Source organism: Ambystoma mexicanum, chromosome 8, assembly GCF_040938575.1.
Source record: "Ambystoma mexicanum isolate Mex_15411 chromosome 8, UKY_AmexF1_1, whole genome shotgun sequence".
Lineage (NCBI taxonomy): Eukaryota > Metazoa > Chordata > Amphibia > Caudata > Ambystomatidae > Ambystoma > Ambystoma mexicanum.
Window position 1 is genome coordinate 641,010,424 of NC_090929.1, and position 27,379 is coordinate 641,037,802.

Here is a 27,379-nt window from a genome sequence, read left to right on the forward strand (position 1 = left end):
TATCTTTTTGAGCCATATTGGGATATTCCCATAGGAGTGCCCGCGGTATTTATTTTAGTTCCTCAAAGAACCAATGTCCTTAAGCTGTCTGGGCCTCATTAGGAGTCGGTGTGATGTCAACATGCCAGTAATTCTGTTTACCGGCACGTTACCAGACCGGCCAACTCCGAGTTTGATAGTGGGGTGGCCAGAATTAACTCCAGCTCGGAGAGGGAGGTAATCCCAGCACCCCACCATTAAGAACTGCTGGTATTACAGGCACTGATATTACCATTGCCGGTAATACCGGCAACTCCCCCCATGGAGTACCACAGGACTCTATGGAATGCAGATTTACCACTTGTAATCTGTTGGTAATGCTGCCAGACCAAGTGTTGCTAACAGTAATACCTTTTGGTTGTATCCTGATTTACCAGTGGGATAACACCAAGCATATGAGGCCCATTTTCCAGATGCCACTTAGATCTAGGCTTTATCCTGTGCTTCAAAAATTTGATAATCTTGGTTTTCCCACTGTTGATTTTTAACAAGTTTATTTTAGCGAAATTAGAGAAAGTAGAAAGAAGTCTAGGGAGTCTTATGGCAGTGCGGTCAAAAATTAAGTCATCAGTGTAAGCCAACCAGACCGGACAGTACAAGACAACTTTTTGGGGGATGAGGTAGACAGGTTTTCAATAATTGTCCACTCCTGACATGTACAGATTAAAGAGGCAGAGAGCAAGAATGCAACCCTGCCTAAATCTGCACTTAGTTTCAATCTCCTGGGACATCGACGGTTCTAGGTCATTTGGTCGAATCTAAATGGTCGACAGGACAAATGGTCGACACCAAAAGGTCGACAGGTCAAATGGTCGAATTTTTTTGTTTTTTCAAAACATTTTTGGGGGGGGTCCACCCCAACCCCCTTTTTTTTGCTAAAAACCCCTTTATTTCCCTAAACGAAAACCTAAAAAATATATATATAAATAAAATAAAAATTCGACCATTTGACATGTCGACCAAATTGTGTCGACCATTTGTCTGTCGACCATTTGACTAGACACCGACATCGACCCCTCACTATCCAGTCTGACCTGGATTATTGAGGGTTGATCCAAGCAGAGAATCAGTATTAAAAGATCATCCGGAATTCCCCACCTTGCCAGTTTTCACCATAATAGATAGCAATTTACCTGGCCAAAAGCAGCCGACAGATCTAAAGAAGCCACTTAAATAGATGTATAGCTTCCCAACCAAAATGTGTCCTGGAGACACCTTATTATGAGCCCATTCAAATTAATGCTCTGGGCTTTCCTGACCCCTGTTTGGGAATTATTCAATCTTCCTGCGCTGACTGCGCAGTCCTCTAGATGTTACAATAGGAGGGAAGATCTTAATATCAGCCTCCAAGATGGTGATTGGGTAGTAATTCTTCAGATCGGTCTTCGCACCCATCTGAAAAATAGGTATTACAAAGGACATGCACCAGGACTAAGGGAATCGTTTGGCGTTAACATTTTTTTTTTAAAGTTTTGAAAGAACGTAGACCAGTTGACCACATCTCCCTTGAAAAGTTTATTTGAGAGAAGATTAGGACCTGGGGCCCGGGACTCACAAATATGCAGGATCACCTCATAAACAGAATCTTGATCAATGGGAAGCTCAATTTAGTCACACTACCTTTTATATGCAAATCGAGGCCTGAAGCAAGATCAGTAGTATTTGAATAGAGTGCATCAAAATGGGCTATCTAATCTTCTTCAGAAACCGTTGCTTTGTTTATGACCAGCTTGCGATGCCCCAAGGGCATTAATAGTTTCTCAGAAACAAGGTACATTTTTATTTTTTAGAATGCTCAGCATATATTCAGCATGACTCTGCTTCATTCTAGCAAGATGTTGCTTCAATACATTTTTATAACTCAGTTTAACTGTCTTTTTCAATTACATTTTTTGTGCACGGTCTAGATCTAGTTTTCCAATACCCTTAATTTTGGCTGCCATAGCCCTCATAGCGTGAGCGACTGTTGTGTCATAGAAATGCAAATGAGTCATGTTCTGCTGAGATTTCTCATGAGAACACTTGTTTCTGTGAAAACTGCCTTTGCCAGATCGTCAATTGATTGCTCAAAGTTGCCTACATTAAAGGTCAGCCTCTTCCAATTAAATGTAGTCCTGCTCAACAAAGTCGACAATTCCTTATTAAATCGGACAATGGCTGCATCCTACCAGCTGACACAATTCTTTGCAGGGTTGACCACCAAGCCCACTGGCGCCCCCTAGCGCACCTGCCCCACACAAAAATCTAACGGTGTAAACAACGTATGGTGGTCACTCCCACACGGTTCTTTCTCTGCCATCAATGTACATCTGTTAAACAAAAATTGATCTGAAAAGAAATAATCTAAAATCGATGAATTGCTCCACCCCCCTGCATATGCCAAGTTGACTATTGAGGAATGTCACCAAGCACAGTCCCATTTAACTTTTGAAGTAAACAGGAGAACCATTTAACGCCTTGTCTTACTTTGTCTATCTTACCCTCTGAAGATGACACAAGTTGTGCAATCTCTTCATCAGTGTCAAACTCCGGACACAATAAATTCATGTTCCCACCAAGCAAAACAATTCCATTCACATGGACAAGTTTTCAAACCGTATTACGCCCGGTCAAAGCTTCCAATGCTGCATCTAAGCAACATACACTGGAGTGCCAATAAATAGGAATCAAGATTAGATCATTAGGAGAATGATTCCTTCCCACAGTGATCTTAACCAGCAAGGCCCCTTATAACGCTGTATTGACAGCATTGGCCTTAAGCACGCTGCCGGATGTTACAACAGTCAGAAGGCCTGCAGAAAGGCGACCACCATTTTCCTTTCGATCCAACTGTGCAAAGACAGCATATCCGTTTAGAGTGGGGCATTCCGTGAGCGAGGTACTTGAAGCAAAATCATCCCATGCTGTCTAAGAATGCTAAAAACCTCAGGATTGGCAAAGAGATGGCCGATGAGATGGATTTCAAGAAGTCCTGCTCACTAAAGATCTATATGAGTAGACTTGTTCATGATGTGCTCCAACCAACCAAGACCAATCAACTAATTCATGAGTTTGGAAAGTACTGCTCTGGGAGAATTCAAGATGCCTGTTCCCACGTTAACAACTATATAACGAGATAATGCAATAAATGCAAATAGATAAATAATGTCACTTCCACCAAATGCCCGGGGCTATCTTATCCATTCGAGGTAATGCTTCTTTATATTCGGCTACAAGAAACTTCAATTCATGCAAAGGCATCTGCTCCAACAAAATAACATCATAAATAATCTTTGAGCCGATATGCAGTATAACGTGGTCGGTTCAAACTTGGTAAAAAAAACTCAACCCTATCTCTTGTCGAAATTGACCTAAGATTAGGAACTTCACCAAAAATAACCAGCATGTTGTATCCTTTCAAGCATAAGATCTTCCGTCTCATTACGAGTCCGGCGGTAACCGAGCTGTAAAAACCGTCAGGTTACCGCCAGACTCGTATTACCATTCCGCCTCTGTTATTCCCGGAATCACCGGGGCATTACAACCCCATTGACATGGTAATTCCGGAGGTGGAATTCGGTAAATATTGAAGTATTTCAAAGCATATCTGTTTGCACATCAGTGCTCACTGATTTCTTATCCACAGTTAGAAATGATTTATTCAAATCAGAGTCTTCTAAAACATTAATAGATTTTACAGAATCTCAATCATAGGCAACCCAATATTGTCAAAAGCACCTGTTGACTCGAAAGCCTTGGAGTTAACTTGTGGCACCGTCATTTTTCGGCTCAAAGAATCGCTGACAGTCCAATTACGCATGAATTTCATGGGGGGTCTCCCTTTCAGATGGCTATTCTTGGCAATTTTGGTTTTTTCTTAGGTCCTTTTTTTGTTTACGAAAAGTCTGTGTACCTGAAGTACCTTCCATAGGGTCATCACATGCCTCATCAGAGCATTTGGGATTCGAAATACACACTAGATCATTGACAGAACGTAGTTGTTCCTGAGACTCTGTGTTATCCTTATCTCCCCAAAAGCTAATTTGAGTGGTGCTTAACACTCTAGCTGTTTGGTTAGAATTAGTCTCTGTATGCTCTCTATCAGTTACCACTGATTGTTGGACCTGCAGTTGAGTAGCACAAGGCCCAACTTGGGTTCTAGCAGAGATTGATATTGTAATATCTTTGCTAAGGGCCCCTTTTTCTCCTGTATTAGCCACAATAGGATTAGAGACTTGATGTTGTCCAGTGGTAACAAGAGATTTCAATTTAATATTAATGTCACTGAGAATAAGTGTATGAGCCCTGACCTCATCCCTGATATTATCACAAAGGTCCACAAAAGAACTCAGCACAGAGTTAATAGAGTATATAAATTAAATAAGAACAGTAGGTGACCAGGGCAAGATGAGCCTTGAATTGAAGAAATAAGCTTAGCCATGAGGTTATAGAACTCTCACCCAAGTCATGTCTTTAATTTGGACAAAAAGAGCATTTTCATCAATTTCAGCCATACTTCGGTCATTTATATGTGAGGGCTTGCAGAAACTGTGGCACATGATGACGTCAGTTGCTTTAGTGCTCACACCTCCATACCGCTACCAGATCTATGCAAAACACAGTTATTTTTATGAGTTTTCCCCAATTTGGCTTATCGAGTAATCAGCTGAATTGATAAATGATTTGTTTCCTACATGAGTTGGTTCACCCAGATTTAATAGCAGTTCAGAAACCAAGGCTTCTTTAGTGACGCATCTGCTTTACTGGCTCCAGGCTACCAACGGATTATTTGGGCAGTTCAGACAGTGCGTCAGTGCCACGCGTGCTAGCATTTCAAATTTCCACTATGTGAGCAGAGTGACGTCTAAGCGAATAGACGGTGCGCCCCCACCCATTATAGCACAAGCAGTTTTACACAGTTTTCCGATGAGAAGATAAGGAAATCTGCTCACAAGGTCGAGTTTCACAAATCTCCACCTGGGAAGTCACCAAGCTCTGCCATGCTCACCAAACTGCAAAACTGCACCATGTCATTGCCTGCATTTCCTTTGTGCAATGAAGGGTTTTTAAACTATACTGTAGACCCACAAGGTAGAAAGCTGAGCATTGTATTGCCAGGCTAATGTAATGGACCCCAGAATCTCAAGAGGTAAACAACTACTCTGTCCTCGGTTGCCAACATCCAGACTTAAATTGTGGGCGTTTCAGGTGAAAGGGGCAAGTCTGAAGTGGCACCCTTTTCCAAGACCAGTGGTAAGGGCACACAAAAAGTGCAACATTTCTCAAATAAGTCAGCGGTGGAAAGTAGGACATGTGCATGATCTCCAAAGTAGCCCTTATTTGGACTCGACAAAGCAATGCTCTCTGGTGCTTCATCCAGTAATTTCCAAATAACCCAAAGCTCTGAGGGAAGGGGTGGAGGACCAAGGAGTGGCCCACTACAATTGCTCCTTAGTTGCACTATTTTTTCAAGCATGTATAGAGACAAAACATTCAGTGTGCCCGCTGTAAGTATTATCATGTTATGCAAGTACTAGATTTTTAGATCATGCCGCATTGTGTTCCTGCACAGTATTTGTAATTTTATTTCCCTGTAAAAATGCAGGACTACAGGTATCAGAATGCAAGAGATGGACTCTAATAAACTAGGACAGGCTGAGCATTTTTCACATGACGTGGATCAACTTGAGATGTTTGTAAATTCAGCTCTGTTTTATATGTGTGAATAAGTCGCCTGCTCTTAGGGCCTCATTACACGGATGGCGGTAAGGATTTACCGGTACCGGTAAAATACCGGTACCGGTAAATCCTTACCGCCTTACTACGAGGTCCCTTTGCGGGTTGGGGGATTTAACGCCTGCTTTTTGCAGGCGTTAAAAACCAACCCGCAAAGGGACCCAGGGAGCTAATTACGGTACCGCAATTTGCAGTACCGTAATTAGCGCCTTCCCCATTTCCATTATGCCCTATGGGGCAAAAATGGGAATGGGGAAGGGCAATGGTGGAAGGGGGAATTACCGCCCCGCCAACCTTGGAAAGGGGCGGTAATTCCCCTTTCCGCCATGGCGGTGCCGGTATTCTACCGGCATGAACCATGGCGCTAATAGCGCCATGGTTCTCCGCCATCCGTGTAATGAGGCCCTTAGTCATTGTTTTCAATCGTTGGTGAAATAAAGTGCAGAGAACAATTGCTGGTAGCTAAGACAAAGCATTTTCTGTAAGGGCGCTGATGCTGTCAAAGGCAGCCCTGCCCCATATCTGCTCTGGAAAAATCCAGAGGGGAGGTAAAAGCATCCATCCTCTACACAGTCAGTGCAACATATCTTGAGACAGTCACATCCCTCCTGTGTAGGTAGCTATGGGCCTCATTCCGAGTTGGGCGCAAAGGGATTACCGGCACAGGTAAGGACACCGGTGCCGGTAAACCCTTTGCACCCTATTCTGAGGTCCCTTAGCGGGTCCCTCATTTAACGCCTGGTCTGACCAGGCACTATGGACGGGACACGTTAAGGGACTTCAGAGCTAATAACGGTACCGCAAATTGCGGTACCGTTATTAGCTACTTCCCCATTCCCATTGAGCCCTATGGGGGCTCAAATGGGAATGGGGAATGGATTTTTCAATGGGGACTTGCCGGTCCAGCAAAGGTCAGACTACACCGGTAAGTCCCCATTGAACCAAGTCGGAGTCGGTAACGGTATGGGAGGTAGTCATGGCGTAAATAGCACCATGACTACCACCATACTCGGAATGAGGGCCTATGTGTTTATTGTAACAGTTCCATCTCTGAAAGATGGCTATTCTCCATTGTTATTTAAGGATCAATCCTATACCTTCACCAGAGCCAGCCCCATATGTGAGATTGACCCGGCCCTCACGCAGAGACAAATCCAGCGATAGTCGGTGCACAGTTCTGTGCATAGGAACAGCCACCTTCCTCTTCCAGAGACCACTTCACCTCTACTCCAGACACGGATCTGTTCATGGGACCAACCCATCCATCTATACATTCATCATGGACTTCGCCAATCCTAAACCAGACACTGCTCAATGTCTGCTCCAGACACAGTCACATTCATCTACTTGCCCTGCATGCAGGATCAGATCTTGTCTACTCAAGACTCAAGAGACAGATATTTCTGTTTGACATGTTTGGTGCCAGTCTCCACCACTGCTATAGAAGCCATCCATCTTCCAGAAACAGCTGTTTGTCAGAAGTAGCCTCTTCTATGGCCCTGGCCAACAGCAACATTTCCCTGGGCATGGCCTTTGGCCAGGCACATGGCCCCTTCAATGCAGACAGATTGGCCACTGGGCCTAACGTTTGACCAGGCCTAGTAGTACAGTGGGTAACTCATCTCTCTGTTACCATGCACTACCCATACACCTATAGAATATGTGTTTAATATGTCTTGAGACAGACCAGTGAATTTCTGTATTCTGATGCATAGTTTCCAATTTGATGCCATCAGTGTGCTCATAGGCCGTGCAACGGGGGGCAGGACTCAGAGTTAAGGTGGCATAGTTGTTTTCCACATTAGGTACATTTCATGCATTATGTTGTGTTAAGCAATCACCTTAACATCATTTCAACTAAAGGCTCAAGGATGTTCACTAAATGTTATTGCATTCTCTTGGACTATTTCATCTTACGATTCTCTCCTAAAGATTTGTACTGAATTAAACGTTTGTGTATGCTATATCTCACCCCACTTGTAGTACTAAGCGTTTCCTATGTTTCTAATCTACAGAACATGGCATTTCTCCCCCATTAAAAAACCGTGGTCCATTAGCCATGGGGGTGTGAAGGGGCAAGTGGCCATTTTGCAATAATTAGGGACTGGGTCAAAATGCTATTTACTAGGGTTTAGCTGACATTAAAAAAAAAAAACATTATGTTTTGCTCCCGCACGATTTCTAATGAGATTTTCCTATGACAACATCCCTACTGGATTGTGATTGGTGTCCTGTTTATCATGAGAATACCTCTTGGGAGGATTCCCTGGTGTTTGGCTTCTTACAAATACATCATTGGTTCTCACAAGAAGATGAAAATAGGGTAAAATAATTTTTAAAAAAACAGTTCCAAGGCCGCTCAAACTTTAGACCTTCCATGGTCCTACTATTTTGTGTTTCCTCCACATCCTCCCTGAAGCCAAAGTGCCTCTGGACACTCTTCTAATCTCATTTTACCACATTGTTATTCCAGTGACGTACTTCCAATATTCATTGGACTTCTGACGGTAACGTCAATGTTCTCGCTAATCGACCACAAGAACGCAACTCATTATAGGATTAATTGATCAGATTGGAATTTAGTTGTAAACAACAACCAGCAGCAGTCTCAGGGCCTCCTCAGTCTACCATTCAATATCATGACATGTATTATTTAAGTTTTGTAATAGAAGTGAAATGATTTCTTGTGATCAGGCAGTCAGCAGGGGGGGGGGGGCTTCACGGGTGGCTGACTATGGCACGTGCTCCGTTTGCCCACCCATTAAGAATATTCCAGGCATAGGCAACTCTCAAGTAATGGCTAGTGAAATTCTCCTCTTCGCTCTTTGTCCAGTGGGTGCAACACACGATTCACACTGCTTCTAATAAAATGGTTCCTGTAGTTTTTCCATTTTTTTGTGAGGTTTACAATAAGACTGAGCAGTGTGAATAAAGTGTCACTTTTTACCACAACAAAGGACTCTGCACTTAGAGGAATACCGCACACAGTGGAGGTAGCTAAAGCGCCACTGTAGCAACTAGGGCTACATGATACTTATAACGTTTACTCTGCTGCCTGCCCATGGATGGATACAGGCTGGAACCAATTTACAGTATAGCACTCCGCTCCGCAGTGGAACATTTCTATGTCACTGAAAAGATGGGAGATTTGGGCACAAACACTGTATTCACAGCCGCGGTCTAGAAGGGGTGCAGTAAAGGGAACACATCTTGGTGATCAGCAGAATGCAGCTGGGCTCTCTGCAAGAGCTGGCCTCCAGCCTGCCAAGGAGGCTTCTGCACACTCTTCCAGGGGCAGCTCCGGGAGTGGAGCTGTGCCACCCCTCCTGTAGGAACAGCTCCATGCACAGATGGTTGGATATTCGCAGCAAGCCTAACCTCCAGTGACTTTGGAGAGATTGCAATCCCTGGTTGGGAGGCCAATCAATGCATATTCTCTAGACAACATGTGTATGGGAATCCTAACTTCTCCCCCAGAGACAGGCATGTGTGTGGCTGTGTTCAAAGGGCACCAGACACAGCATAGAAGAAACACGTGTCCTTGGGCACAAGAGAGACAAGCATTGGCAATGCAAACAGTTTGGTCTTTTGTGTAGGCATTTGCCAGGAACTGCTGTCAGTGTTACAACTGGCCATTAATGGTGGCAGCTGCAAAAAGGTGTACGTCGGTATAAAATATCAGTGCCTGGCAAATGCATACGTCTTACCTGTACACAAGCCAACACTGTTGGCATTGTCAATGCTTGTTTTGAACGGAACTTCAGTGATAGACTCACATATTGCATATAAAACACGTGGCTACAGGGATATTTGGTTAAGATATTTGTATTACACAACCAGCAGTATATACAGCTCTAATGAAAAAAATACCACTCCAAAGACTGCGTTGAAATAACACTGGCAGGCACTTTGAGTACAATGTCTGATGTTACTGATTGATAAATCTAGCTCATAGAGCTCCCAGGAGGATGTGTTTTAGGCAGGGAGGAGCAGGAAGTGGGTGGGAATGTCCATTGGGATTAGCATGTCCATGGGTAGTTTATGGGTCGGTATGTAAACAAATAACATCAGCAAGCTTTGTGTCCCTCTCGACATCCCATCTCTCACCAAGCTGTACTCTAATGCCATAGTTTTGTTTTAAAGGTGGTGTTTTAGCGCCACCTAATAACCAAAACTAAAAACAGCCGTAGGTGGCAAAAGACGCATTCTTCAGCATGAAAATGTACCTACATGAAGATGTGCTGTTCCGCACCAGGAACAGCACTGTGCGAACAAAGTACTTCAGCTGAGAGATCACTGGGGAAAGCAAGAGTCATTCAGTGCCAAAGACAGCACCTAAAAAACATGTTCTTCAATAACAGACAGCAAGCAGAGAGAAAGTCCTTCACCATCGGCGACAGCACCATGAGAGCAAGTACACTTCACCCCCAGAGAATCTGACGCCGGGGAGGTAGGTAGTGGCGGGCTGGCGGGAGAGAGTGCTTCAGCTTCAGAAAGATCACCCTGCAGTGTGCGCCAGTAGACAAAAAGAGAGCCATTATTCTTTAGCAACAGAGACAGCAATCACGGAGCACATATCATTCAGCTTAATAACCCAAGCGACATCAGCACCAGAGACGTCGATCAAAAATAAAATTTCCTCCAGCATCATAACACAAGAGGCAGCACCAACTGAGCTAATATCCTCCAGCAGCACAGCACCAGCCGGCAAATTCTGCGCACATGTCTTTCAGCATCACAACACCAGAGGCAGCACCCACTGAGCAAGTATCCTGAAGCAGCACAGCACCAGACACGTCGATCAAGAAGCACACAGAACGTTAGCATTACAAGACCAGAGGCAGCACCCACTGAACAAGTATCCTTCAGCGCACAACACCAGAGACAGCTATCACAGAGCACATAACCTTCAGCAGCAGAGGCAGCACCCACTGAACAAGTATCTTTCAGCGCACAACAACAGAGGCAGCACCCACTGAGCAAGTATCCTGCAGCAGCACAGCACCAGACACGTCGATCAAGAAGCACACACAACTTTAGTATCACAAAACCACAGGCAGCATTCACTGAGTAAGTATCTTTCAGCAGCACAGTATCAGACAGGAATCACAGACCACATAGCCTTTGGCACGAGAGGCAGTACCCACTGAGCAAGTATCCTTCCCCGCACAACACCAGAGACAGCAATCACAGATACCTTATCCATCAGCAGCAGCAGAAGCAGCACCCACTGAGCAAGTATCCTTCAGCGCATAACACCAGAGACAGCAATCTCAGAGCAGTTATCCTTCAGCAGCACCCACTGAGCAAGTATCCTTCAGCGCACAACACCAGAGACAGCAATCTCAGAGCACTTATCCTTCAGCATCACGACACCACTGGTGGCACCAGCTGAGCAAGTATCCTCCAGCACCAGAGACGGCGGTCACAGGCCAGATAATCATTTAGCCTCACAACACCAGAGGCAGAGCAGCACCCATTGAGCAAGTACCCCCGGCATCACAGACAGCTCCCACAGAGAAAGTATCCTTCAGCACCAAGGACAGCACCCACAGAACAAGTCTTCTGCAGCACCCAAGGGAGCACGGATCTTTCAGCAAGAGTCGAAACCTAGGGAGGAGTTGTCTCTTAGGGAAGCACGTTAGAGATCAACTTGCCCATTCAGATTAACCCACAGGAATCCCCGTGCCCTGGAAATGTCTGTAATGCTAGTTATATCATGTGAGTGAGTGGAGAGAGGAAGCCCAGCATTCTCAAGAATCACTCTATCCTTGAAAGCTTGGTTTACAAGTGCCCCCTGAACGCCATCCCCATCTCACCGTCATATGTCTCCCTCCACACCTTGGTAATGGCTCCCTCTTTTCTAACGAATGATCAAACTTCATTGCGAGCGAACATCCGATCTGTGCTCAACATCGCCCTCCTTCTTGGGAACTTCAAAATCTGGTTGGACATCCTAAGAACAGACCACTTCCATTTTTGGTGATTCCTGCAATGCACTGGCTCTCAAAGTCTGACCGCCTACCTCATCCCCTCACGCTGGTGGGAACACTTCGAATGCCTTCTCGTGCTGACAGCTGATGGTCGCTGCCATCACATGCAATGCTCTGCCCTGGACTGACCACTGGTTGCTGACTGGTTGCCTGACCTACTCTGGTAGGATCCAGCAGCGAAGCGACCTGTGGCAGAGTTACTCATGCTTAGACCAATAAAAAGAGTCTCTACAATGGCCCGTGTCATCTTCTTGCCACCGACTGTGGTATCTGATATCTGATCCTCTGGTCACCTCCTGTGAAACACTGCCAGCCTGCCTTCACAGCACTCTCCCAGACACGCTGGATATTCCTGCCCCCATTGTCAGGAAAACGGAAAACTACCCTTAAAATGCAGCCAATCATTTGCCTCTGACTGTGCAATCAAGAAGAGAGGGAACCAATGACTGGAATGCTGCTGGCTTGAATCCACTTTTGACACACTAGAGGACACCACGCATCCATCAATCACAAAAAAGGCCTGCCCGCATAAACACATTGACTCTGCAACTCGTAAAGCTACTGAGGTGTTTATGATCTTACAGAGGCAAGTTCCTCCACCCGTCGCCTCTCTATCGTTTGCTGACAACCTGTTCTCCTTAGTGGATACGCTTATAGTGATCCAGGCAACCACTGATATCCATGTGCCTCCTCTTGACATCAATGCTGCTACTGTTGCCTTCTTCTCCTCCTTCTCCTCCATCATGTCAGTTTCACCAGCTGTCATCTTACCACAGTACAACAATGGAAGGCTTCAGCTGTGCGGATTCTTCCTTTCCTGGCCTCCACAATTTAAGTCAACATCGCGGTCCCCCTTGGCTGTTATCAGTAAGTGCTTGTTCCACTGTGGTATCTTTCTTCAAGAACTGAAGAAAAGCTTACCTCAAGGCCCTCACAAAACGTTCTGCTGACTGTGCGATCCCGACTACTGTCCCCCTTTTTGCCAACATTCTGGAGATGATGGCCTTGTCCCAACTCCTCACCTTCAATGAATCAAATGGCCTCTTTCATGACCAACACTCAGGGTCCTGGTCCTCCAGTCAAACTGGGGTCCTGATTGAAGCTCATATCTCTTTTTTAACCCTTTCATTTATACACCGGATATTTGTGGGTCTGGGCCCTGATTGCCACTAATGTAAAGTATCTGTGTGTTGCTCTTCTAGTCCAGACCCTGAGATCCTTCACTTATAGGTACCTTGTTGTTTGAGGTTCCAAGGAAATCAAGTTCTGTGGTAGGTCTCTATGTGCTGCCACACCATGCTTGTGGAACTCCATCCCGGCCCCCGCCTCAGTAACAAGAAGAGCCATTGGAGCTTCAGGAAAGTACTTTAGACTCGCCTCTTCTGGGATTACTTTGACTCTTAGGTGGAGGCCTCTTCTATTGGGCTCGTGATTTGCTTAATGGGCCTTGACCAGGTACTAGGGTATCCCGGCCTATTCAGTTCCCTACATTGCTTTCTCTCTACTGTGCCACATCTCTGTATTCTGGGTCCTTGCCTCTACACCTATGGTGCTTTGCCTGTTGTGGCAGTGTGTGGCTGTGTTGAGTTCCCACCCAGGGACCGGGCTGTGGTGGCTACACTCCCTCTAATGGGCCCTGTACCCAATTATCTACTATGGGACCTTTCTGCATTGTGGCCAATGCCTGTATGCTTATTATTCTTGCAACCACATGACACTGCTACATCTGAGTCTTTAGCCATTGCAATTATGTGGCTGTTACCTGTTTTTCAGTGCTTTCTTGTTTCCTTTGTGTACCCTCCTTTCCTTAACCCTTCCTCTGCGCTCTGGCACTTACTTGTTCTGAATATTACAAGGCTGTGAGGGTCAGTGGCGTGGCCAGGGGGTAGGGAGGAGGCAGCTGCACCCCGTGGCTCACCCCTGGTGCCCAGTGCGCACCCCGCTGCCCGCTGGTGCCCTATAAACCATGCCCCCTGGCACCAAAAGCTGCCTCTGCTACTGTTGAGGGTCATGTGTTTTTCTCCTCTTACACCCTTACTTGTGGAACCAAGAAGTGACTGTGTTTCACCGCTGGTGCCTTGTTTCCCCAATATATCCTCCTCCCAGGAGGGGGCCAGGGAAAGGCTGCCGCTTTTGGATCCTCACCCTGGGGGTGGATATGCGAGGGAGGATCACCTAGGTGGAGGAGACTTGTGGAGTGGGGATGAGGCACCCTTGGGTGAGATGCTGTATCCCCTATTTCCCTTTCACGAGGAGTCAAACATCCCCCAAGCCTGTGTAGGGTATTATCAAGCTCTACCCTATTTCAGACAAGACTCTCCCAATATACCCCAATCAGGTACTGAGACAAGGAAGAGACAACCTAGAGTTATGCATTCTCTCTTTATTGACACAGACATTCACAAACACCACTCTGGTACTGGGACGATGAAGAGGGATGCCAAGTACCATGACCGTTATTAAATAAAATAACATTTCCTGCGCCTGGGATCATGGGACCTGAAGGGAGGTATAAATGGCACGCTCAATTGGGGCCAATGAGAGCGCCTGTGGAACGCTTGCAGGAGAAGCCAGAAGAGAGGCCAGTGAGACGAGTGCCTGAAGTGTCCAGGAGCTGCAGAGTCGCTGCAGCGGAAGCAGGAAAGGTGTCCGGTGGCAGAACTGGTCTGCAACCCTCCAAGAGTCTCAGGGACTCCTTCTCCGTTCAACCGAGGTAGCATAGATCCTGTAAACGAGGCGAGCTGAGCCGGGAGCAGCAGCAGCCACAGAGAGCCTGCTGACACAAACAGCGGTACCCAGAGACAGCGTGCCCGGTGAGTCAAAGGAGATTCAATGACTCCAGGACGCTGTGGGTAAACCACACGCTCTGTGCTGGTTGGATTGCTCGCGAGTGGGCGAGGGACCGTTTAGGCACTGTGAATGCGGTCCAGCTTAAAAGAAAGACTTCTGACAATGCACTAACTTGAAGGCTAAGAAACGTGAATAGGAGGATTTCCGAACACCAAGCTGTGAATCATATGAAATTGAGAAGGCCAGGAAAGGGCCAGAGAAATTGAAGCAAATTCCCAGCAAGAGAGTACACTGGGAATTTGAGAGAAAGTTATGAAATGCACTTGAATGGAATGAAACAAAGCTGTATGTTTTGATTACCGAATTAAAGAAAGCAAGTGTGATGAAATATGATTTGAATTGCCAGCAGTTGGTGACATTCCCTGATACAAAGGAACTGTGAATGGTATAAACTGAAGAAAACAAACTTTGTGCCATAAGAATATAAGTAACTGTGTATAACAAGTGAATGGTGGCAAAACAGGTCCTAAGAGAGTATCACAAGGAATACTCAATGCCACTGTAAAGCTGAAACAGTGGCAATGTAACTGCAAAGAAGAAGCAAGTATTGTCTGTCAGTTGCATGACCTTTGATGGGTGGACCATGTGGTCTGGCAACTGCACCTAGACCAAATACACCCACCTAAAGCAAAAGCCATGTAATTCACCTATAAGCTTGTTTCTGACTACCAAGGAGAAACAAGGGTGATCTGATATTGTTGAACTGAACTTTTGTGATATTGGTGAAATTGGTGAAATTGATGAAGGGGCAAAGCTGGCAAAAAGCTGAGTAGTATCTTAAGGAACTGTATTGGTTTTTGGAACATTGAGAGATTTGAAAGCGTGGGGAAGGGCACCCCTCTTTTTGACAAAGTGCATCATTCTGAATCTCGTGGAAGGGAAAAACCTTTTTCCAACAACGAGATGGAAGAAGCTCTGAAATTTTATTTGAACACTTTTCATTTTGATGCTAACAGTCCCTACACGTTATAGTCAAGTAGCTGTGATGGCAAGTATAGGTTTTGAACACAGACAGATATTTGCTTCGGACTTCCTGACAAAGAGTCTCCTTGGATTTAGGTTGCTAGGGAAATCCCTCCTTAACAAAGGGCAAAGTATGCATTTTCCCAACCTTCTCTTATTTGAATAAATGTTTTTGACCCAAGGTTTTACTCAGTTGTCTGTGTCTGCGTCTTGATGCCTTCACAGATGTCCCCTGAAGAGGATGTTTGATCAAATTGTCACAAATCGTGCATGTTAGAGTACATTGTCGGAAAACTGAATAAAACCTCATTTCTTTTAAGGAAAGCACATTAAATAATGTATATGTCTAGGCAACATTACCTGGTGGTATCATGGAGGCTGGTTGTCGGGTGGGCTATGAGGAGGTTTGGAAGGGGCTTTAAAGGCAGTGTATGAAGGATTATTTTGGGATGTCACGTAGATGAAATTGGAGTAAAAGTAATGGCAATTAGTAATAACCCCATCAGACAATCATTGCAATAATGAGCCAAATTGGGCATCATAGCCAGTAACCACTCCACTGAGACAATATGGGTAAAAATAACCCAGGTCAGGCAGCATAGGTGAGAGTGAGTGCAGTTTCAGAAGAGCTGTTCAATTTTTTTCTGTTTTTGAAAATGTGCTCAGCAACTAGGTGATGGCGCAGCAGCGGCTGTAGCCTGCTTGTGATATCAATGCGCAGCACCATTGGACACAACACATCAGAGACAGACATGACCAGGGGCCAAAGTGTACGAAAAGAAGTAGTGGAACAATGTTCACTGCTGGCCCACTCTGATCCCCACAAACCCCATCGCTACATCCCCTCCCCTGCGCAATACAAACCAGATACCTGAGTCCCACTTTTGCTCTATGCCTGCCACACCACTGTGTAAAGGCTGAAAGAAACACAGTGGAATAAATGCTGAATTCATTTTAAACGACCCCTGTTAACTTTATTCATTGTCCCCCACAGCATTGAGCTTCACACATCCTCCCCTTTCAAAATGCAAAATAAGATCCTGGAGTTCATTTCTGATGATTCCTGCATGCTAGCCAGAGTAAATCCCCACATATGTCCCTTTACTGTCTCCTGGATAACACAGCCTTTATGACCAGTGTGTTGTCAGTTCTAGGATGATCAAGTAGCACCATCATTATAAGTATAGCTGTTTATTAATATGACCAGATGTGATCAGTACCGTTGCCTTCTCAGCTCTGCAAATTTTAAGTACTGAGTACCTCACCTTGGCCATGGAGTGATCCTAAAAGGAATGAAAGGGCTTGGCACATCAGGGCTAATAGGATGCAGAAGTCAGGACAATGGCCTTCTGATCCATTGTTTGAAGATGGCTCTGAATGGAAGACCATGCAGCAGGATGGTCTCGCTGGTATTATTATTATTTGGGTGTTTGAGCGCGGACCAAGCTTCAGTAAGCAACAGAGTGCTTTACAATCATAAGGGGAAGAATGCACAGAGGGAAGCAGCGAAAAAAAGGAACGGGACGGGACATACAACTAATTTTCGCTGCTGCAGCATAACTTTAAGAGGGTGAGTGATTTTTATGTTTCTTTCTACATTGAGCTGCTTAGAACTGCTGCACTTCTGTATTCTGCCTTATCCACCTTTTCCACCTTATCTGGGTTTTAGCTGGCGCAAGGAAGGGGTTCTGATTTGGATTAACCTGGCATGAATTATTCACTTCCGGACCTGACCCCCTTAAAGACCTGGCTGTACCTAACTGGGATTCAGCAATGCACAATCGGACATCACATGCATTAAATGCACGATGATAGATGCATTACAACAGAGGTCTGCAATTTGAAGTCATGAAAACGTGCGTTAGGAGGAGAAGCTAAAGACTGGTAACTGAGCGCCTGCCTTCACACCTTTAAACTCTGCAATTTGCTACCCTTCAGATGTTTCGGGCTACAATTCCCTTAATCCCTTACCATTGACTATGCTGGTAAGGGCTGATGGGAGTTGTAGTCCAAAACATGTGGAGAGCCAAAGGCTGCAGACACCTTCCCTTTACAACATTCAGGGGCAGTGTTAAGATTACCCTTTTAGGAATGTACTGCAGGCACGTGAACATGGAAAGTAAACACAGTCATCAGAGGCAGCCCTGCATAAGTAAAAGTATTACAATTTGTGCATCTACCATGTTATTTTAACACAAATATACAGCAAAATAGAAACATTTCCTAGATAACCAGAGATAAGTGTGGCTGAATTCAATCTCATATTCATTTGCTTCTTAGGTTACAATCTTAAAAAGCGGGATAAGTTCCATGATGAGAAAAACATGGGGTCTGCGCTCCTACTCAGACTACATCGCCATGAAGGAGCTACTCGGGTCTCCTTACTTTTTACCCCATGCTGCACACGTAGGGTGAAATGCACATCTGGTAATAAGTAGAGTAGTTAATGGGGGCCCCTTTCACAACAACTTAATTTTGACAGGTGGCCACACCTCCTTTGTGTCCTTAGCCTCACTCCCTTTTGATAGTGTTTTGATATACATTTAAAATACATTTAATATTAAAAGGATAACAAATTGTTTTGATATTGAATTGATATACAATTTATATTTGATATAAAGCGGGTATGATTTTATATCAATTTGATATAAAGTGAATATACATTTTATATAAAAAGGGTATAAAAAATGCTTGATATCTTTTTATATCAAATGTAAAGAAAGATGGGAGCAACAGCTACGGTGCTGCTTGGCCGACTACGGAGGGCAAAGTGAGCTCTGAAGACAGGCACTGTGAATTTAGGGTTTTGCAGTGCGACACGGCAATGACGTCAGAGCAGGGTTTGGCCTTTAATGTAATAGGAAGCAGATATACATTTTATAGAGAGGATAGATGACTTTATGATGTTATAATTGTAAGGCCAAAGGCTAGAGAGTGAGTGAGTATAGATGGATATCGATTTGATATATAGTTAATATAGATTCTATATCAAAAGGCTATTAAAAAATGTTGATATCTTTTTATATTAAATGTAAATACAAATATACAAATTAATATTTTTTAATATACAAAATAATATACAAATGCATATAAAAAATAAATATTTTTTGGGGGCGCTGTTCACACGTAGCTGCATGCAGCCCTGAGCGCGAGCTCCTGCGGCATGCCGAGGACCAGAGCGTAAAACGCACTGAAAATAGCCAGGTTTCGGCCATAATTGAACAGAGAAGTGTGTGAGACTACTGTCTAGCTGCGCACGAAAATAAATCGCTGGGATAGAATCAACGTAACAAGAGTTGCACCGTGTTGTCACCATGGCCCGGGGCGGCCACCCGTGAGGATACCAAACTGCCTCACAGGCCCTCCTACCGCAACCTGTGCAGACACCTGGGGAAGGCACTAACAAGCTCGTACTACCCACCACTCCCAAAGTTCAGGCCAAGCTGCTACCCACGAAAGTCCCAGACCGGATTGGCCAACTACTGAGAGGTGCGGTGAACGAATCCCCCCAGCCCGCGGAGATGCTGATCCCCACCGGGCACAGGACAGTAGGAGACACAGAGAGCAGGTTTCTCCATGCACGCTGAGCAGGCTAACCAATGCTCCCAGACCCTGCTTGAGGAGCCTGCTAAAACAGACCAGCAAGGTTGTGCGCCCCAGCCTGCCAACTGGAACTGAAGCGCGGAGAGCCGCAGCCTAAACTGCGACGAGATAACGGTGAGCCGGGCAGCAGGGGAAGACCAGGCGGGAAACGCAAATGGGGTGCGGGCGGAGTGACACTCATAAGGCCCCACTGGCAAACACACCTTTATCCCGCTAACCCCAAGGAGTGAAAATCACCCGACCCAGTGCCCTGGAGCCAGGGCAAAGCTGGTGAAGTAGAACGGTTGGTATAGCTAATGAGTGCATAGTGAGGTGAAACTAGCAGCAAACAGACACTTGTCCCGCCAACACCACAAAGTATTCAACATACCAACTAGGAACCCTGGTGCGGGGACATAAGCTTTAAGGTGATGTAGCAGGCCCAGCTAATGGGAACCGAGCAAGATGAGACCCAAGGGTGAACTCAGGGCGCAGTAGCCGCATCGCACTAGAACACTCTACCACCACACAGCAAATGAGAGAACTGTGATAAGCGTGCCCTTCCATCACCGGACCCCGCCGGAGACTGTCAATAAGAATGGACATTTGACCACACACTGTAAAACACAGAGAAGGCGTGCAGGGGAAACTAACATGCAGGACACTCAAAACTAAATTGGAGTCCAAATAAAACGATGTGAGTGCAAGACTGCTACACCATGCCTTGCTACAGTGGCACACACGACACACACCAGTCATATGCAGAGCACCAAATACAAAGAAACCTTGGACAGAATCCTCCATTAACTCGAAGTGAACGGGCTGATCCACAATCACAAGGAGGCACAAGCTAGTGCCAGCACATCGGGCACAGAAACAACAAACGGAGCAACCGAAACATAATTCCCCAATTTCAAATAGGAGATAGCCTGATCCCCACCACTAACAGATGACCCGCGCAGATTAAAGAAAGTCCTACCAAAGACACAACCTGAATGGACACACATCAGGAGGTGTGCTTCACAAATCCTTGCGCCTGTGTCACGCAAAAGCGTATTAAATTCACTTTAAGGACAAGACACAGGAATCATAACAGTGGTAAAATCCTGAAACAACCCAGAGATACACTGGGCATCCCACCCAAACAGAGAGGACGACAAAGAGATAAATAAGCCAGAAGAACCACTGCTATAGCATGGCCCACACACGTCACACCTGGGCATATTCCTTGCAGGAGACAAGAAGCCTGCTCCTTCCTAAATACCCGCCACAGCGTCACAGCCCCTGAGAATTGGGACACACCAGAATGTTGTACAATGCCCAAAGGGATAGCGGCCAAGAAGGGAGGATCAATAGAAAGATTCACAAAGCCAACCATTAAAGAGAGTGCCATGAGTAGCAGCGGCACAAGCCATGCCACCTCACCCTCGCCACAGATGACAACAGCTCCCATGGATTTACAGGGGATATTCACATCGATGCAACAGGGTTTTGCTGCACCTAATGATAAACTCGATGGCATTAACGTAAATGTCACGTCGATCTGGAATCAGCTGGAAAAAGCCACGTGCCATATAACTGAAGCCGAAACAAGGATCAGCACGGCCGAAGACACACTTGAGGCATTACAAAACACAGTGACCAATATGGCCAAAGACCTGGGCACAGTCAAGCTAACGTGCGAGGACCTGGAGGTGAGGTCACTCCGCAACAACATACGTATAGTAGGAGTTCCGGAAGACGCACTTAAGGGCCCGATGGAAAAGGCAGTCGAAGGTCTACTGAAGGAACTGTTGGGAGACCCCGGGTGGTCGGCGATGTTCGTTGTTGAAAGGGCACACAGATCACTTGCTGTGTGTCCAAAACCAGGCGCTTACCCAAGACCGATAATTGTGAAACATATGAACTATAGAGACAGGGACCTGGCACTGCGAGCCACAAAAGACAAGCAGGAATTGAAAATGGGATCAAGCGTAATTTGCATGTTCCCCCACTACACCCTAGCAGTGCAACAGGAGTGCCGAACATTCACAGGGGTAAAGAAGATGCTGCGAGAACGCATGATACCATATGCAATGCTGTCTCCGGCCAGATTGCAAGTACAGTATAAGAATAAAACATATGTTTTCACATTCACCGAAGAAGCAGTCACCTTTGTTGAAACAAACATCCCTGTGCATGATAAGCAGACACCCGCCGGAGGCGATGGGACCACACAAGACTCCCCAATGAAGGAATGAGCAGGCAATGCTGGATAACTATCGTATCAGTTTAATTGCAACGACAAGAAGTAAATCTGACACTGCTCTCAAAAATACATATTATTGTGTCGATTACCAGCGCTTTGCTAATCAACTTATTTCACTATGTGCAGTGGTAATGTAATTAAGGTCAGAAACCGTAATAGGAAAGATGCAAGTGTTAGCTCCGGGACACGGGACCCAGCAGCCGCGACACAGTCCCCCATATACGAGTGCATGAGTTAGTGTATTGGGCGAAGGGGGCTTGGGGGAGGGATTGAAGGGAACTGCATAGTTGAAGTTTGGGGAACTATAAGGGTGGGGGAGGGAGGTGAGATGAACGGTTAGGGAGTTAAAGTTAAAAGATTGCACAATTAGACAGCAATGAGCTATAATCATGGAACCGTCAGGTACTGGAGTATGGAGGTAATGAAAGAAAGTATAGAACCATATGGCTGATAAGAAACTAACAGAGATAAAACTATTGAGCTGGAATGTCAGGGGCCTTGGAATGCCTGTGAAAGGGCAGAAAGTGATAGCCTATGTCAATAGAATAGGAGGGAAGATATTATTCCTCCAAGAAACACATTTATTAGGACACCAAGCAAGTGGAATCGCACCAGGGTGGGGGAACAACTAATATTACACATCCTACGCCACCAGAGCCCAGGGAGTTAAGATATTGATAGATAGAACATTACCGTTCACACATCTCGTGACAGACAGTGACCCAAATGGCAGGGGTGTGATGGTACATGGTAAATTAGGCAACACAGAAGTATTACTGATTAACATATATGGACCAAATGTTGATGACCCGGAGTATTATAACAAGGTCTTCCAAAAATGCGCAAAATACCCAACGGACCAAATTATTTGTGGAGGGGACTTCAACACCATATTAGATGTAAACCTAGACCGGACATTGTGTACCCCTAGATCTTTAACGGGTGCAGCCCGGATAATACGCATACACATCGCGGACTTGGGTTTGAGAGATGCCTGGCGATCACTACATGGTTCCCAGCCGGCATACACCTTTTACTCATCGATGCACGACATGCTCTCTAGGATCGATCTATGTCTGGTATCACAGAGGGTCTTGGGCTGGTCAACAGAGGCCACTATACCCCCTAGGACATTATCCAACCACTCTCTGATACTGCTATCGATAGTTATCCCTGAAGTCACCCCACAAAGACCACAAAGGTGATTTAAGGCAGCTGCATTGGCGGACCCAGTATATAAGACTAGCCTGGCGCAACATGCTGCTGAATTTTTTGAAAATAACGTCGGAGCTGTCGCCAGTCAGGCAATTCTGTGGCAAGCATTCAAGGTCTACATTGGGGCACTGCTATGTACACAAAACTGGAGGTACTCAAAGATATACGTAGGGAACTGGGAAGAAGGGAAACAGCAATAGCCGAGCTCCAAGAACAGTATGCAACTGCCCCAACGGCGCAGACGGCGAATGCTATTAAAACGCAATTGGACGAATAGCGGGCAGCAGTAGAGCGAAAGACCAGCGGCTGCACAGAGGTTCGGAGAACAGGAAAGACCGGGCAAACTGCTGGCACAGATGGTGCTGGGGGAAGGGGCAACAATAATATCCCATGCACAACCAGGAACGATGGGGTTGTTGTCAGAGATCAGTTTTCATAGAAATTCACACAGTTTTATGTGAACATACTTGCAAACGTTTAGAGCTTTCAATTTAGATTGAAGCCTAGCAAGATGAAGGAGGCCTGCAAATTCCCAGAAAGTTTGGATTTTACTAATGAAAGTGCATAAGGAACATGCCATATGGTGGCTGCACTGTATGTATTTTGTGAGGTTGCTGGCACTGTGATAATTAAGAGACATATACCTTTTAACCATCAAATTGGCATTCAACTGAACCGTGGAGCCATTTCATAAGCGTGATATCAAAAGTAAATCTCCATTAACATTTTTATATTGTGTTATTGTGATTGTGTAATCATGGGTGGCTTTTCAAAGCTTACTGGGTACAATGCATCTAAACTAGCGCATTAGCTCTTGAGGGTAACGTGCCTGTCACTGGCACTTTTCTATTTTTACCACTAGTTCCTCAAATTAAATGCTATCAGGCTTAAATTGTTTTTTTTACCGTGAAGTCTTGATATGATCAATTATTTTTGCCATTGTTTTATGTAGCCACCATGGCATCTAAATGACACTACTGATTAATTTAGCGAAATACGTTTCAAAACAATCCATCAAGTTCTGCTGTTGTAAACATCAGAAACATGTGCTCTCACAGTTTAATAGTAGCTAGATATGGTTAATCCACCCCATGAAGCTGCAAGACAATGCAAACACCTAAAAAACTTTTGTGGCCTTCGTTACATTCTGTAGCGCTGGCTAGGGACTCAATACGGCTACCTACAGAGTTCCATGATTGTACCTTGATAGCGATGCTGTCCCAAATGTATACCTCTCGTGACAACAAAACAGTGAAATACATTGTGGTTCCTTGGTCATTCATCCATATTCCAGTGCATTCCCAATACACCTATTTCCAAGATCCCTTGAGAAATCTGAAAAGCCAATCTCCATTGTTGAACTGTCCCATTTGTTCACCTGTGTTAAAGCATCCCAAAAAGCCATTCTGAAACTGCAGCGGACCCCACATGATCCTTGAGTCTTACAGGTGCCCAAAGCAGATGGGATGTGTTGCATTAGATGAATCCATCACCATAAATCCAACAGCTGCCGGTTGTCGGCTGACACATTCCCGATCCAGGGAGTCTGCCCACTGTGCCATCAATCTGTTGTAGCATGGTGTCACACAAAAAACAAAATATAGATTCAGAATAAAGCATCTTTTACACAATGAGCATCAGCATGTTACAATATTCACCAACAATATTATCACTGTTGCAACACTCAGAATATTACAAAGACACCCATGGCGGCCTAATACCAATGCAGCACCCTAGCCGGTGTACCATTTGAAAAATAAATCAACATTTTCATGTACTTGTGTGACCAATTCTCAGCTGCAGCACTTCAACAAATGTGTGATCTATGCCACATACTCAAACCTTGTTGCGCCAAGCCACCAAACTATAAAGTCACATTGGGCCTCATTAGGACCCAGGCGGTAAGGGGTTTACGCCGGCGTAAACCATGGCGCCCCTTACCGCCTGAGTACGAGTTCCTGTAGCGCCATGGTGATTTCTACGCCTGCTTTTTGCAGGCGGAAAAATCCATGGTGCTACGGGACCTTGTTGTTAATTACGCCACCGTAATTTACGGTGGCGTAATTAACGGCTTCCCCACTCCCATTATGCCCTATGGGGCCAGAAATGGGAATGGGGAAGGGTAAATGGGGATTGGGGACTTACCGCCCCGCCAACCTCGGAATGGGGCGGTAAGTCTGCCAACCCCCATGGCGGAGTTGGCAGCTTAGCGCCATGGACCATGGTGCTAATAGAGCCATGGTCCTCCGCCATGGTCCTAATGAGGGCCATTGTCTTTATTGTCAGTATTGTGTGAAACACTCTGTGTTTTCCTCCACACAGACAATAGTCACAATAGGTTTTTAGTGCTTTGCTTCCACAAAATAAAATAATGCCAATTGCACAGCTTTGTCCAACTGATCTCAACCTCAAGGATATGAGACAACACTCCTCAGAACTTGCAATAAACAGGTTCTGCATGCCATCTATTCAGATCCACATAGCTAACATGTGCCAGAGTAGGCCAGATAAACACTAAATAATTCAAACATTCCTTGAAGATGCAACTAGGCAATGACATTGCACCCCTAGCGAATGATGTGAGAGCCGCTGTAAGCACATATCTAGAATAAACAGATGATAATCCCTGCAGATTGTCCCCTCAGTGAAAAAATATAAGTCTTGGTAAAACGCCTTCCTTATCTCACACAGCACACACTTTGCAATCAGTCAAATATGCCGCCGGCTTACAATGTTCTGATTGAAAGAGCACCGGCCTTGAAAGAGCAACAAAGCACATATATAGTTTAAAGTTGGTTGTTGACAATGGAGGTTGTTCTTCACAGCTAAAACTCCCAGATGGACACTTCTGTCAATTTTAAATCCAAATATTGCATCCGCACGAGTCACAGACAACTGTTTCTCCCCAGTCAAAAGTAAGCCTGTTAAAATATTGCGATAAACCCCCCTTACCCCTCACCTGCCACCTCCATGTGAAAGATGCACATGGTCTGTACCCATATCAATATTCACCAGACATGACACAGCAAAAATACACATTATATTGACAGTCCTGAAATTCTACATCTGTTTTAGTTTGCTTCATAGTACCCTCAATGCCTCTAGATAAGCCCCTGCATTCATATCTTTCTGTGTCCGTGTTTACATGGCAAAGTACAAATATTCATTATCAACCACACTTCTTTTTGGCTGTGGTCTGCAAAATGTCCATATTCCGCCGATGCTCACACAATGAAATACAAACATTTCTTGTCCCTAGCCAAACATGCCTTTGTTGCTGAGGTCTGCAAAATGCAGAAATGTCAGTATTTTGCAGATGCTTGCTAAACAAAATACAAACATGTCTTATCCCTAACAATAGATGTCTTTTTTTCGCAGGTCTGCAAAATGCCAAAATTGCTGTATTTCGTCGAGCTTACACAAGGATATACAAACAATTCTAATCCAAACAAAGAAATACAAACATGTATTTTTTGCTGAGTTCTGCAAAATGCAAAAATCCACAAGTCTTTAAAAGCAAACACTTTTGCTGTCTAAAAAGAGCCGGTTCTGTAATTCATATTTTTAGCTGCCAATGACCAGGCTGCAATGTGTTTTATGTAACTCTGTTGTAGACACTTTTTTGCGCTATGTCATTTTTATTTTGCCGTAGCAATAGTTTGAACTTATATATAGTCTCTGTGAAACAAACTGTGCGTTCTGTCATTTGCCAGTCTCTATTTAGAGTCTATATAAAATCTAAATCCAAGTTTAATGTTACTTGGTGTTGACACTAACTTCACTCTAGAGGGTTATTTTTAGACCCTGTCGACTGTCTGGAATGCTATAACCTCATCTATACTAAATATAGATTTTATGTCCAGTTCATATAACATTATTATAAATGTTATATCAAAATGATATATAGAAAAATGTATATCAAAAACATATACATTTTTAAGTTTGGATATCAAAAAATTATTAAAAAATATTTTTATATACATTTTAATATTAAAAATGTTAATGTTTATATACATTTTTTATATTATTTTGTATATTAAACAATATAACAATGATATCGACTTTTTAATAACATTTTTGATATAGAATCTATATTAAATGTATAATAGATCTATATCCATCCATACTCACTCTCTCTCTATCACGTGTACTTAAAATTATAACATCATGATGTCATCTATGCTCTCTATAAAATGTAAAATGTGCTTCCTATCACATTAAAGGCCAAACCCTGCTCTGATGTCATCGCTGTGTCATGCTGAAAAACCCTAGATTCACAGTCCCTGTCTTCAGAGCTCCCTTTGCCCACCATTGTCAACCAATCAGCACTGTCGCCGGCTGCTCCCATCTTTTTATACATTTGATATGCAAAAGTTATTCAGTATTTTTTTATACGTTTTTATATAAAATTAATATTCTTTTTTTGATATCAAATTGATATAAAACCATACTCGCTTTATGTCAAATATACATTTTATATCACATCGATATCAAAACCTTTTGATATCCTTTCAATATTGCATTTATATTAAGTTTATATCAAAAGACTATCAAAAGGTGGCAGTGCTAAATATACCAAGGGGGCATGGCCAAGTATCAAAATTAAGTTGATCCGAAAGGGGGCCCATTAACTACTGAGTAGGGCCTACTGGGCCTCACTGCTCTCTGCCACAAACACTTGAGGGAAGCAGCTGTGCAAGTGCCATCTACTGGATCTACTCTGCACATTCTGCTCACATAGCTCCAGAGTGCACACTTTCGAGGCACTGTCTAA

The 27,379-nt window shown here is 44.5% G+C and overlaps 1 protein-coding gene across 1 annotated transcript in view; it reads left to right on the forward strand.

Annotated features, from left to right (window-relative positions):
• Window positions 1-27,379, forward strand: part of VWA5B1 (von Willebrand factor A domain containing 5B1) — a 1,692,038-nt gene that overhangs the window by 776,081 nt on the left and 888,578 nt on the right. The gene's annotated exons all lie outside the window — the stretch shown is intronic.